Genomic DNA, 12,227 nt, shown 5'->3' with positions numbered 1-12,227 from the left:
GCATTTATATTTCTGAACATTTTTAAAAAGAGGTCTGACCCTGCAGTTTCATTCAACTGCATGGATGTAAGGCAATTTGCATTAATTCCCCTAGCATTTTCTGCCTTTTCACTTAAACATGTTCAAAAACACATTTCTATTGGGGGAAGAAGGGACTTGCTGTCCCTTCCCACATCTGTGGCCCTTACTTATAATCTCATTACTTCAGCCTGGATTATTATAAAACTCACTCAGAAGTCTCCTGAATTGTCTTTTCTGTCTCTGGTTCATCCCTATAATGTTGTCAGATGAACTACCTTGAGGATCATTTTGCAAATTATTCTGTTCAGCAAAGTTCAGTGGTTCCTTTCTGTCTACGTTATAAATTCTAAACTCTGTAGCTTGAAAGCTAAGGCCATCTATAATTTGGTCTTGACCTTCCTCTCCAGACTCATATCCCCTCCCTCCTCCCTCTGAGTCAACAGTCCAGAGAAAACCCAGACTTCTCCATGAGTTCCAGTCAAATCAGTCTTTCCATTGTTCCCCATGCACATCCTGTGTATTCTCCCTGAACCTTTGTTCACATTGCCCACTTTGTCCCAAATATTACACTTTCTCTCTACTTATCTAAGAGTTATTTACTCTTTCTCTAGGACCCAGAAACTAGAGGAGGAGAGCCCAATTTTGTTCATGAAGCTTCCTTGACTGAGCCAACTACTAGTGATCATTCATTTACCATGCTTGTCAACAGCACTTTTTCTCCACACAATTTATTGGGCATATACCATAGTCATTATTTTCCACATGTGTAGCATATCTCCTAATTAGATGGCAAAACCTTCAAGGATAGAGATCACTTTACCCTAACCTAAAGAGGCATCAGTAGTGTAAGAGAGCACTAATCTTGAAAACCAAAAGTCTTGAGTTTGTGTCTCCACACCAGCTTGGACTTTAAGACCTCTTTGAGGCTCAGATTGCCACATTAGTAAATGTTTACTTATCACCTTGGATTGTTATGAGTGCTCCATAAATTACAAAGTCCTTTATCACTGTAAACTCTTATTATACAGGTTATCCTAAATACTTAGTTCCATTTTAAGCATTAAAGATTAAAACTGAAGCCTACCGTTGAATTCTACGTGTGCGCACGCACACGCACACACACACACACACACACACACACACACACACACATATATATATATATATATATATATATATATATATGAGCAGGATATTCAGAAGGATTCTGTTCTCATCATAACTGTCACTAGTTTGTGAATAAATCGTTTGACCTCTCTCTGTTGTGGATATCTTTGTGTGTAAAATGGCCAGATTTTTCTATAGGATCCCTATTGTCTTTCCAACATTAGAAGCCCATGAATGTGATTTATAACATCTAAGGTCCAGTTCAATTCTAATAATAATTCTAATAAAATAATTCTAATATACATAAATACTCCTGCAATTAGTCTCAAATGATAACAATAGAATCCAGATAACTATGTTGAATTCCCCCCCAAAAAATATAATTGTAATACATGAATTGGCTCCTTTTTATAAATGTTGTTTTGTAAATTCAGTAGAAATCTCTTAACCCCAATGCTTCCTCATTAACACCACTTAGTTATTATGATAGGGCAAATCACTTTTTTTTATTATAAAGGAACTAATGAACCCAAATTACTTAAAACTCACTAACAACATGCACTTGTAGTCTTACATGTATGTTTCAGTCTCAAAGGAAATGGTAGACTTATTTTAGGTAGTTTTTGAACACCTAAATTTAGGTAACGATCCACCAAAAAGGAGAGCTCTTTTCATGTAAAACAAAAATAATATTAAAAAAAAAAGCTAAAAACTAAAGATACTATTTCATTATAACAACTTCTTGACCTTATCTTTTTCTAACAATGCACTAATTAGAGATATTGAAAACAACAAAAAGACAAAATAAGTAGAAGCTGCATAAAATGCAATTTGTGAGAAGAGGTGGGAGGAGGAACAGATAAGAAGTGACTAGAAGTTGAATTTCTACTTTAGACTTCCCAAAACACAGATGGGGGCAGTTTATGTTCAAAGCAGCACTTCAGGAAGAATGTATTAATTGTATTCCAAAATTATCTAAACAATCTAGTTCCATATAGAGAAAAAACATGAGAAAAGATAAGAGGAAAGCCAGGAATATCCACTATGTACAAAAGGCTCCTTCATGAACCCCCAGTGATTAAGCTCCCACATCAGTGAGTAGACTTGGTAAACAGGAGGTCTTGCATCAAGTCAAAACACAAAATCAACTTAAGTATGGAGAGCAAGGGAATTCTATAGGAACCTGAAGAGATTACCCTTTTTTTGCGTGTTTCTGCTGGTGCCATGTTACAGCTCTTTATGCAAGATGAGAAAGTAGTAACGCTATTAGAGCAGAACAAAGGACTGAAGGAATATCTATTCTCCAGATGAATAGAGAGAAGAAAGCATCCCTAGAAAGTTCTTCATGAAGACAAGAAAGAAGAAAAATTGTAGGAAGTCATGGAGTGGAATCTGAAACTATCTCAAAAGGCCAGAAATAAGGAAGTGAAGACAAAAGGGATTATTGAACATTTGGGCATATGTCATATGCCTGAGGTTCTCCCACAGAGCAACATTTCCAAACTGGGTGATACAAGCTCCTGAGTGCATGACAGCTAGAGGAGAGTATCTCATGTCCCCAGGAAGCCTGCATGCTATGACTCAACTAGCCCTGATACCAGGCCCCTCCCATCCCCAACATACTTGCATCCTGGGGCCCAGTTAGGGCTAACTATTTTGAGTCTTGGATCTCCTTTCTTTGTTGCTTATTAAGCAATTCAGCAAATATCTTCCTTTCAGTGGTCCTCACTACCGCAGTACTTTGCCTCATAGGTGACTGACTGGGCAGTCTCCTACTGGTGCTCTTTGTTAAAAAGAACCCCAACTTTGAGCACCAAGTAGCCCTGGGGCAGTTTTCTGCATATCTGAATCTCTAGTCTCTCTATGGAACTAAGAACAGTTGGCTGGGAGAAAGATAGTAGGGATGGCTATTGTGGTATTGCCAATTAGAATCTGTTTTTCTCCCATGGGTACCATCACTGTGTGATAGTGTCATTCTTCAGGCATAATTCCCTTCCATTTTTCCCATATATTCACCAAGCATTTATTAATAACATTGGATGACCAATTATTAGTGATATTGTAGATGAGATTTCTGTTTAGGAACGGATTATACTGTGTGACATCCAAGACTATGGAAATGAAAAAATATTTCATGGTTTTTTGATTTAGTTGCCATTTTATTTATCATCCACCATAGCAACTTTGTCCAAACCACCAATGAGCTCACTTTTTCTTACCCATCTTTGCAAAAAATACGTTAGTGGCATACTTGTTTTTTATATGCCCATATTCTTCCTTCCTTGTCCTTCTTTTCAGAGAACCATCCTTTTTAATATTTTTTTTAAAGTCAGTAAGAAAAATTCTGTAAAATTTTTCAAGATATTGAACATTTTCTGATATTATATCCCATGTTCGACATAGGCATGCCCTAATATCAGAAAAGGAGTAGGAGGAAAGAACTTCTCCATCTCTTCTTTAGAAGTATGCTTATTCTTCATATCCTTTGAGTTTTGTTGTTCTGTGTTTGTTGTTCTTCCCATTCACAATGTGTAGTAATTGTATATATTGTTTTTGTGGCTCCCTTTGCTTCGCTTTGAATCAGTTTGTAAAAGTCTTTCTAAGATTCTTTGTATTCATCATTTTTATCTCTTCTTACAGCACAGGAAAGTTAGGTGGTTCAGTGGATAGAGTGCCAGGGAATGAGGAAAACCTGAGTTCATATATGACTTCAGACACTTATTAGCTGTGTGACCCTGGGCAAGTCACTTAACCGTGGTTGGCTCAGTTTCCTCATTTACAAAATGAGTTAGAGAATGAAATGGAAAACCACTCTAGTATCTTTGTCAAGAAAACCCAAAAGAGATTATGAGGAGTTGTACGCAACTGAACAACAGCACAGGGATATTACATTACACTTATGTATCACAGTTTCTTTGGTCATTTCCCAATCAATGGGCATCCACTTTTTTCTCCATTCTTTGCTCCCACAAAAAGTACTGCTATAAATACTTTGGTGGACATGAACCTTTCGTTTTGGCATTGAGCTCTGAGGGGCATACAACTATTTGCTGTTTTATTCAAAATAACCATAAAACTATTTTTAAGAACTATAACTTTTTTTCTTTTTTAATTACTGTCTTAAGTTACATTCTTAGAAGTGATATTAACAAGGTCTACAGTTAGGCTAGACCCAAGATTTTTAAATTATTATTTTTTTTAATTAATTTTTTAAATGAACAAAAATGTGGCTTTTCCTTCTCAACTCCCCACCCCCACACTGTAAAAGAAAAACAAACGTGCATCTTCAAGTAAAACAAATTCTCACATTATCCAAGTTCCTCACCCAAAACGTGTGTGTGTGTGTGTGTGTGTGTGTGTAAATTTATAGTCTGAGTCCATCACTTCTCTATTAGGAAGTAGGCAGACTATTTCATCATGAGTCTTTTATAATCATGGCTAATAAGTCCATTGATCAGAGTTCCTAAGTAGTTTGTCTTTAGATTAATTTTACTATGAACCCTTCTCCTAATTTGTTTCATCTTACTCTGCATCAGTTTATGGTAATCTTTCCAGACTTCTCTGAAACCATACCCTTCATTATATCACAGAACACAATAATATTCCATCACATTTATCTGCCATGACTTGTTCAGACATTCCCCAATTGGAGGTGCGCTCTCTCAGTTCCACATTCTTTGCCACCATGAAAGAGTTGGGGTGTGTGTGTGTGTGTGTGTGTGTGTGTGTGTGTGTGTGTGTGCATTTTAATGTTTCCCCTGACTCATGCATTTCCACTTCAAAGTTTCTATTTCACTCTTACTTTTTCATCATGTGTCTTTGGAAGCTCTCACTTTCATTAAAATTAAATTTTGTTAAATCTCATTTTCTACTTTCCCCAGTTAGATTACACTTAGTTTTTCTGGGCGAGATATTCTTGGTTTTAAACCTTTATCATATGCATTCTAGGATGTTATTCCAATCTCTGCTTCTCAGTAGTTGTAGATGCTAACAGGTTTTTTCTATTTCAACCTTGTGCTCTGGTTTTAAGATTGGAGCAGTTTTCTTTTATGGTTTCTTGAAGCTCTATGTATAGACTCTATGGATAGACTCTTTTATGGTCATAGCTTTCAGGCAGAATGATTTTTAATTATTTCTCCTAGAGGCTAGTTGTTTTTGCTATGAGATATATTTTTGTTTTCTGGTTTTTCATTTTTTTAAAAAAATATTATCTCCTTGAGTCATTATCTGTTATTTAGTCCATCCTAATTTTTAGGCAGTGTTTTTGTTTTTGGGTTGTTGTTTTTTTTTTTTTTTGCTTGATTAAGGTTGTATGCTACTTATGTCAATTGTTAATTCCCTTACCAATTCTTTCTCCCATAGACACTATTTTTATCATTCTTCTCTAGCACTTTCATTCCATTTACAAAAATATTGAACTTCACCAAAGCTCTGTATGTGTGCATGCATGTTTAAATGCTTTGTAGAATTTTGGAGTCATTCTTTTTTATTTATTATTTATTTATTTATTATCTATCATTCATTCATTATACATATAATTATATGTATAATATATTATTTCATCATCATTTATTTATTTATTAAATGTCCCAGTCACAGTAGTAGCCTCTTTTATGGTGGGATTCTCTTTTTGTTTGCTCATTCTTCCAGTCTATTTTCTAATAATAATTATTAATAATAATATTAAAGCTTATGTTAGATTCAGGCTCTACACAATTATGGAGGGAATGTCTGGAATGATCTTACTGCTGCTTTCTTGTTTTATTGAGTGTTGTGTTATTTCAGAATGTCAGGGATAGCTGAGAGTGGGAACCCACAGGTTTCCCATGCCCCTAAAGTAGTCTGATCCCAGGCAAAGTCTGACCTTTACCCTCTTAGTCAGAACTCAGCTAGTTGCTTATTCGGATTTAGAAATGTGCAACATACCTGTGGTTTTGCTCCCTTTGAAATTTCAGTAGACTTATTCAAATTAACCACCATCAGCTGTCTGGAGAGCTTTATAGTTTCAGATTGAATGAACTTTGGGATCTCCTTTAGTCTGGGATTCCTGTTCTGATTGGTCTGCTCCAAGATGTAGACTAGACTGAAAGCTAAACTTGAGATCTCCCTCTGTTCCTGGGATCAGAGCCATACAGTTGTAATTTGCTTCTGAATTTTCCTTTTCTAACACAGTATAAGTCCCATGAATACTTCTCACCCTGGAGCACCACCTCTAAATGCAGATGCCCTTCTATCCTGAACTAGATATATGACCAAGAACTGGGTAGTAAGCAACAGAGGCGCTACTTGGCACCTCTTACTTCATCTTGCACCAATTCAGTGTTCTATATACTGGATAAGACCACTTCTTACCTTGGTGCAAAACCTCTCTCTGTGTGTTGGTTTGTTCCATATGGACTTTTCTTGCTAGACTCCCCATGACCAGTGTCTGCAGACCTCTGTCTCAACCTAGGTTGGAAGAAAAAAAAAGATTTACCCTGAAGTTGGTTTTTTATTCCACTTGGATTTCCCAATCAGGACTCAGTGTAGTGCATTTTCTAGATCTGTTTGGAGGAGTTCAAGGGTAGAACTTGGCTGCACTTCTTGATATTCCTAGGATTCTGCCATCTTGGCTTTGCCATTGTTTCATTGTAACTAACCTACCACTCTTTTCTGGGTCTTTTCTCATTATCACTCCTTCTTATTTTTACTTCCTCTCCCTTTGTACTTTTTTATATTCTTAGTACTCTAGAACACTTTGCCCCCTCCCTCTAGCTTTTCCATCTACTCTCAACCCCTAACACTCAAAAAGAGTCAGCAGGGATTTATCCATCCATGTAACCATTGAATTTTTCATGATGAAAGATTTTTTATCCTCTGCCCCACTTTTGAATTTCATGCATTAATGCTTGCTCACCTGCAGATTTTCTACCAGATGGAACACTTCTACAGCCTTGTGTCTTCATGAATTACATTTATAATTTATCCACCAAAGTTATGGTTGAAAAATTGATAATAAACTGAAATGTTGCTAATGTCTAGTAGATAAATTTGAGTGGGTTTTAAATTCAAAGTAAGCAGAACTATGATTTTAAATGTAAAGTCAACTCAAATCAACAAGCATTTATCAAGCATTTACTACATGTCAGGTATGTTAAGTGCCAGGGATGCAAGGAAAGGCAAACACACATGTGAATGCACACATACACACACATGATATCAAACATTCAAAATTTTAAAATCACAGGATAGAATTGTGTGAGTATTTGGTGTTAAACAAACAAAACATTTAGAGAATTGACTCAATTTCACACTTTTTATCAGGATACCTCAGTGTCCTGTGGATATACTTGTAGTAACTAATTAAAATGAATTCAATGTAGTTTTTTTCAAATTTTCAAAAATTTATAGCTATATTTATTCAATGGTTTTTATTTGTTTTATATTTTTATATTTTATGATTTAACACAGTGTTTTTCTTAAGATCTTTACCTAAAATCTATTTCTGTTGAGGCTAACTGATTTGAATTTATAGATTATAAAATAATTTTAAGGTATGATTCCTCAATACCAATTAGAAAGTGCCAATATAATTTTAAAAGCTTCATATAATTATGGGAAGCAATAGCCATGATATGCAATGTTATGGTTGGCACAGGAACAAGTGATGGGGGTAGGATGATTTGCATTCTAACTTTAAAAATGCAATTCAATTCAATAAAATTTCATGTACAGAAAAATGTGGTAGGCACTAGGGAAGGTTACAAAGATCAATAAAAGAAAGTTTGAAAAAACAATGCAATCTTTGGCTGCATTAGAAGGGTTATAGTGTACAGGAGAGAGGGAGAGAAAAAGAGAGAGAGAGAGAGAGAGAGAGAGAGAGAGAGAGAGAGAGAGAGAGAGAGAGAGAGAGAATCATGTATTGTGTCTGTGTGTGTGTGTGTATGTACGCATATATCTGTGTGTGTGGTCACACTGCCTCTAAATTACTATATGCTATGTTTAAGAAAGATGTTATCAAGTCAGAATGTTTCTTTGAGGCTGGTCAGATAATGAGGGATCTTAAGACAATCTTATACAAGGATTGGTTGAAGGCACTGGAGACATTTATTCGAAAAAGGAGAATATAAAAGGGGAGCATAATCTCTGTCTCCAAGTATTGGAAAGATCTTTTATCTGGAAGAAGTAATACACCTGTTTTGTTTGTAGGAGCAGTGGGTGGAAGATGCAGGGAGGCAGATTTCAAGTGCTATATAAAGGAAATCTGTCTTAAACTTTACAGATTTCTCAAAACGGAAAAGAATGCATGACAGGTAACAAATTCTCCATCACTGGGGGATTTCAAGCAGAAACTAGATGACCACTTGTCAGATTGTATAAGTGGAATTCCACTCAGATAAAGCTTAGACTAAATAATCGAAGGTCCCTTCCAACTCTGAGATTTTATGATTCATTTGGGCACAGTCCATGTCCTTAGGAAATTCACACCCTAAAAGGGAGTTCCACTGCTTAAATCAATGCAACGTAAAGCAGAACACGGTAAGTGTATGTGCAAGGGATAAATAAGCTGCTGTGTGAGTTCTAAGGATGGAAGAGTACCAGAATAACCAGACCTTATCATGAAAAATGAAAGAAAAATAAAAGGAAAGGGAAGTGATTTATTCCTATCAAAATGCATTCATTCTACCCCTTAAAGTAACCTTACTTCATTTTGTTAAGAGAAGAAATCATGAGACAGTTATTACATAGGTAATATGTGTATGATATTTACAAGCACCATGTTTAGTCTTCCCTTCCCATCTTTAGTCTGATTTTCTTTACACCCAAAGGGCAGGCAGAATCATGAACAGCCCCTGAACACATACAATGCGAAGAATTTCAGTACTTTGGAAAAACCATTCAGATAGTTTTGCGTTTGAAAGAGCATACCCGCTTTGAAAAGAAGGGAAACTTTGTACACTAAAAACTGTGAAAGGAATTCTGATTCTGAATGACCATGTAAATGTTGCAATTATAAATAGCACATCCATATTGCATATTTGCTGGACTCCCGAGATTTCATTTCTCAAGACAGCGATTCTTTCTCTGATTGCAGTTTAAAAACAGTGATATTTGCATGAAGAAAGAGCAAAAGTCTGGAGAATCTGAACGTGTATTTTTTTCCTGATTCTGTAATTTTGAGGAAATTTCTTCTACCACTGTATATGAAAAACTTCTTTGCAGTTTATAGTCTTAGAGAGTCACCTGAGGAATTGACAGTTTGACTTGCTCAGGGTCATGTGACCAGCATATGGCAGATCTTCCTGGTGTGAGATCAGCATATTACCCATAAAAGGAGGCTGCTTTTTGATTTCCATTTTAATTCCTAAATAAATAAATGAAATGGTGATGATTTTAAAAATCTGATTAGCAATGGCATAGATTATTTGAGGTGAAAGAGTAACATGACAGAATTGTTTGTCAGCACTTTATAGGGTAGACACAAAACCTACCATGTATAAAAGTATCTTAAAGACACTAGACAGTGAGCTTAATTCTTTTATCTGTGGAAAGAGAACTCTATATGAGTTTACACAAGGATAGGAGACCTCCTTCTTTCCATGCAGGAGACAAATACCACTCTGTGTTTTGCTTTGCTTTGCTGGGTCATGTGTCCTGGGGTGGAGAGCTGACTCTAGGTCTACGTGTATCCCTGCATAAAGAGATGACCTCTGTATCCCTCCCATGACATTTCTCTGTCACTCACAGAGAAAGACACAACAAAACAGAATATGTTTGGTATTTTTCATGGTTTAGTTTTTTTCATGCCTTTGAGGCACAGTGAAGTGGTTGATTGGAAAATATAGTTTCATGGTGTCTTAACAGAATTGCAAAAATAGGAGATGAAAAATCTCTCTTTATTCCTCTTGTTTCCACTGAGTATCTCCTCATCAGACTTTTATCTAGTTGAGTGCATTTCATAATACACGACTTTTATCATTGTCCTTGGAGTTTCTCACAATCAGAAAAAAAAATCCCTAGCTTTTACCACAATAATATCTCCCTTTTATTGCCTTACACAAAGACTAAACTCTTTTTCTTCCAATATTCATATTATTCCCCTTTCTAAGGGAGCAGTTCAAAAGTACCTATGGCAGTTATGTGCACCATTGGAGTATGTTTCATCCAAGGACCTCCATGTACTTATAAACACTAGGAAAAAATCTTATCTCTTAATTATAGAGATTTTCTCTCTGGCCCTTCACTCTTCACTCATGTAAGGTTCCTATTGGCTCAGCTTCAGCCCGCAGGCCTTTGCAAGGCCTTTGACAATTAAGACTGGTTCTTGTCCCAAGAGGAAGCAGTCAACAAGCTTTTCTTAAGTGCCTACTATGTCACTGTGCTGCATACAGGGGAACCAAATGCATAAGTTAAAATATTTCTTGGCCTCATGGTGTTTTTGGACAATGTGTGTGTGTTAAAGGTGGCTAAGTGGTATACGGGTAGAGCATTATGCCTAGAGTCAGAAAATCCTTTGTTCAGATCCAGACTTTACACTTACTATTTCTGTGTCCTTGGGCGAGTCATTTAACCTCCGTTGTAATCAATAAACATTCCTTAAGCACTTACTTTATGCCAGGCACTGTGACAAGTACTGTTTGCCTCAGTTTCCCCAACTGCAAAATAGGGTAAATAAGAGAACCTACATTCCAGGGTTGTTGTGAATTACAAATGAGATAACTATTTGTACAGGGCTTAGCATAGAACTTAGTACATAATATGCACACTATAAATGCTAGCTTATTATTGTTCTGTATAGGACTATGCAAAATCAATATAAGATTGCAGGAGTGTCCATTGAGGGGGATCACAAAAGGTGTCAGGTAAGACCTAACCCAAGTTTTTTTTTTGGTTTTTTTCTTGGGGGGGGTTGGAGGAGGAGGGTGGGCTAGAGATCCTGAGATAGGCCCTCACTGCACCAAGGCAATGTGTTTATTTCTCCCTAATGGATTACCTTTCAATCACCACAAAAGCTATTCCAAACTTTCTCTTCTCTCCTCAAGACTCATACACCTCTCCTTAGTTGCTGACTTTTAGTTGCAAACCTTATCTCTTAGATGCAAACCTCACATTTTATTTTACTGAGAATATTAGGTGGTCATTCAATGGGAGCCATTTTTCCCTTCCCTTCATCCCAAAAGTTTTTTGACATTTTTCTCTTTTCTCCTTTTCCTCAAGCTCTGAAGACATGTCCTATGACATGTGCCTTGGAACCCATTCCCCTCTCTTTTTCTCCAAAAGATAACAGTAGTCATCCTCTCAAACATTCGCCCTTTCCTTTACTACTGGTTCCTTCAATCGTACCCTAAGAAAACAAAATACAAAAAACCTTCATTAGTCCCTGAAGCTATGACTCTCTTTCTCAAACAAATCCCTAGAAATAAAAATGTCTGTATTAGTTGTCTCCACTTTCTCTCCTCCTATTCCTTAAATTTTTGCAATCAGGCTTCTGGTTACAAAACTCACTTGAAACTTTGCTCTCCTAATTCAAGATGATCCCTTAATGAACAAATTTGCTGATCTTTTCTCAGTCCATTTGCTTCTCAGCCTAATGACTGAATTTGAAAATATTGGCCATTGGGATTTTCCTGGAAATTCTCCTTTCTGGGTTTTGGTATTGCATATAAACTATGGGTATTACTGAAGGCTCTGTCCTAGGCATTCATTTCTTCTCTCCTCCCTCTGCCTTTGTTTCTGTATGTGTATATGTCTTTCCGTCTCCCTCTTGGTCTGTGTGTGTGAGTGTGTCTGTGTCTGTGTCTCTCTGTATCTGTGTCTGTCTGTCTGTCTGTCTGTCTGTCTGTCTGTCTCTCTCTCTCTCTCTCTCTCTCTTTCTCTGCTGCCTCCCCTGAGCTTCAATCCTACATATTTGTTGCTCACATTCAGTCATTTCAGTTGTGTCTGACTCATCCTGACTTCACTTAGGGTTTTCTTGGCAAAGACACTAGAATGGTTTAGCATTTCCTTCTCCAGTTCATTTTATAGATGAGGAACTGAGTCAAACAGGGTTAAGTGACTTGCCCAGGGTCACCCCTCCCCCAGCTAAGTGTCTGAGGCTAGATTTGAACTCAGGAAGATGA

Source organism: Notamacropus eugenii, chromosome 6 (genome assembly GCF_028372415.1).
Source record: "Notamacropus eugenii isolate mMacEug1 chromosome 6, mMacEug1.pri_v2, whole genome shotgun sequence".
NCBI lineage: Eukaryota > Metazoa > Chordata > Mammalia > Diprotodontia > Macropodidae > Notamacropus > Notamacropus eugenii.
This window is presented reverse-complemented; position numbering follows the sequence as displayed.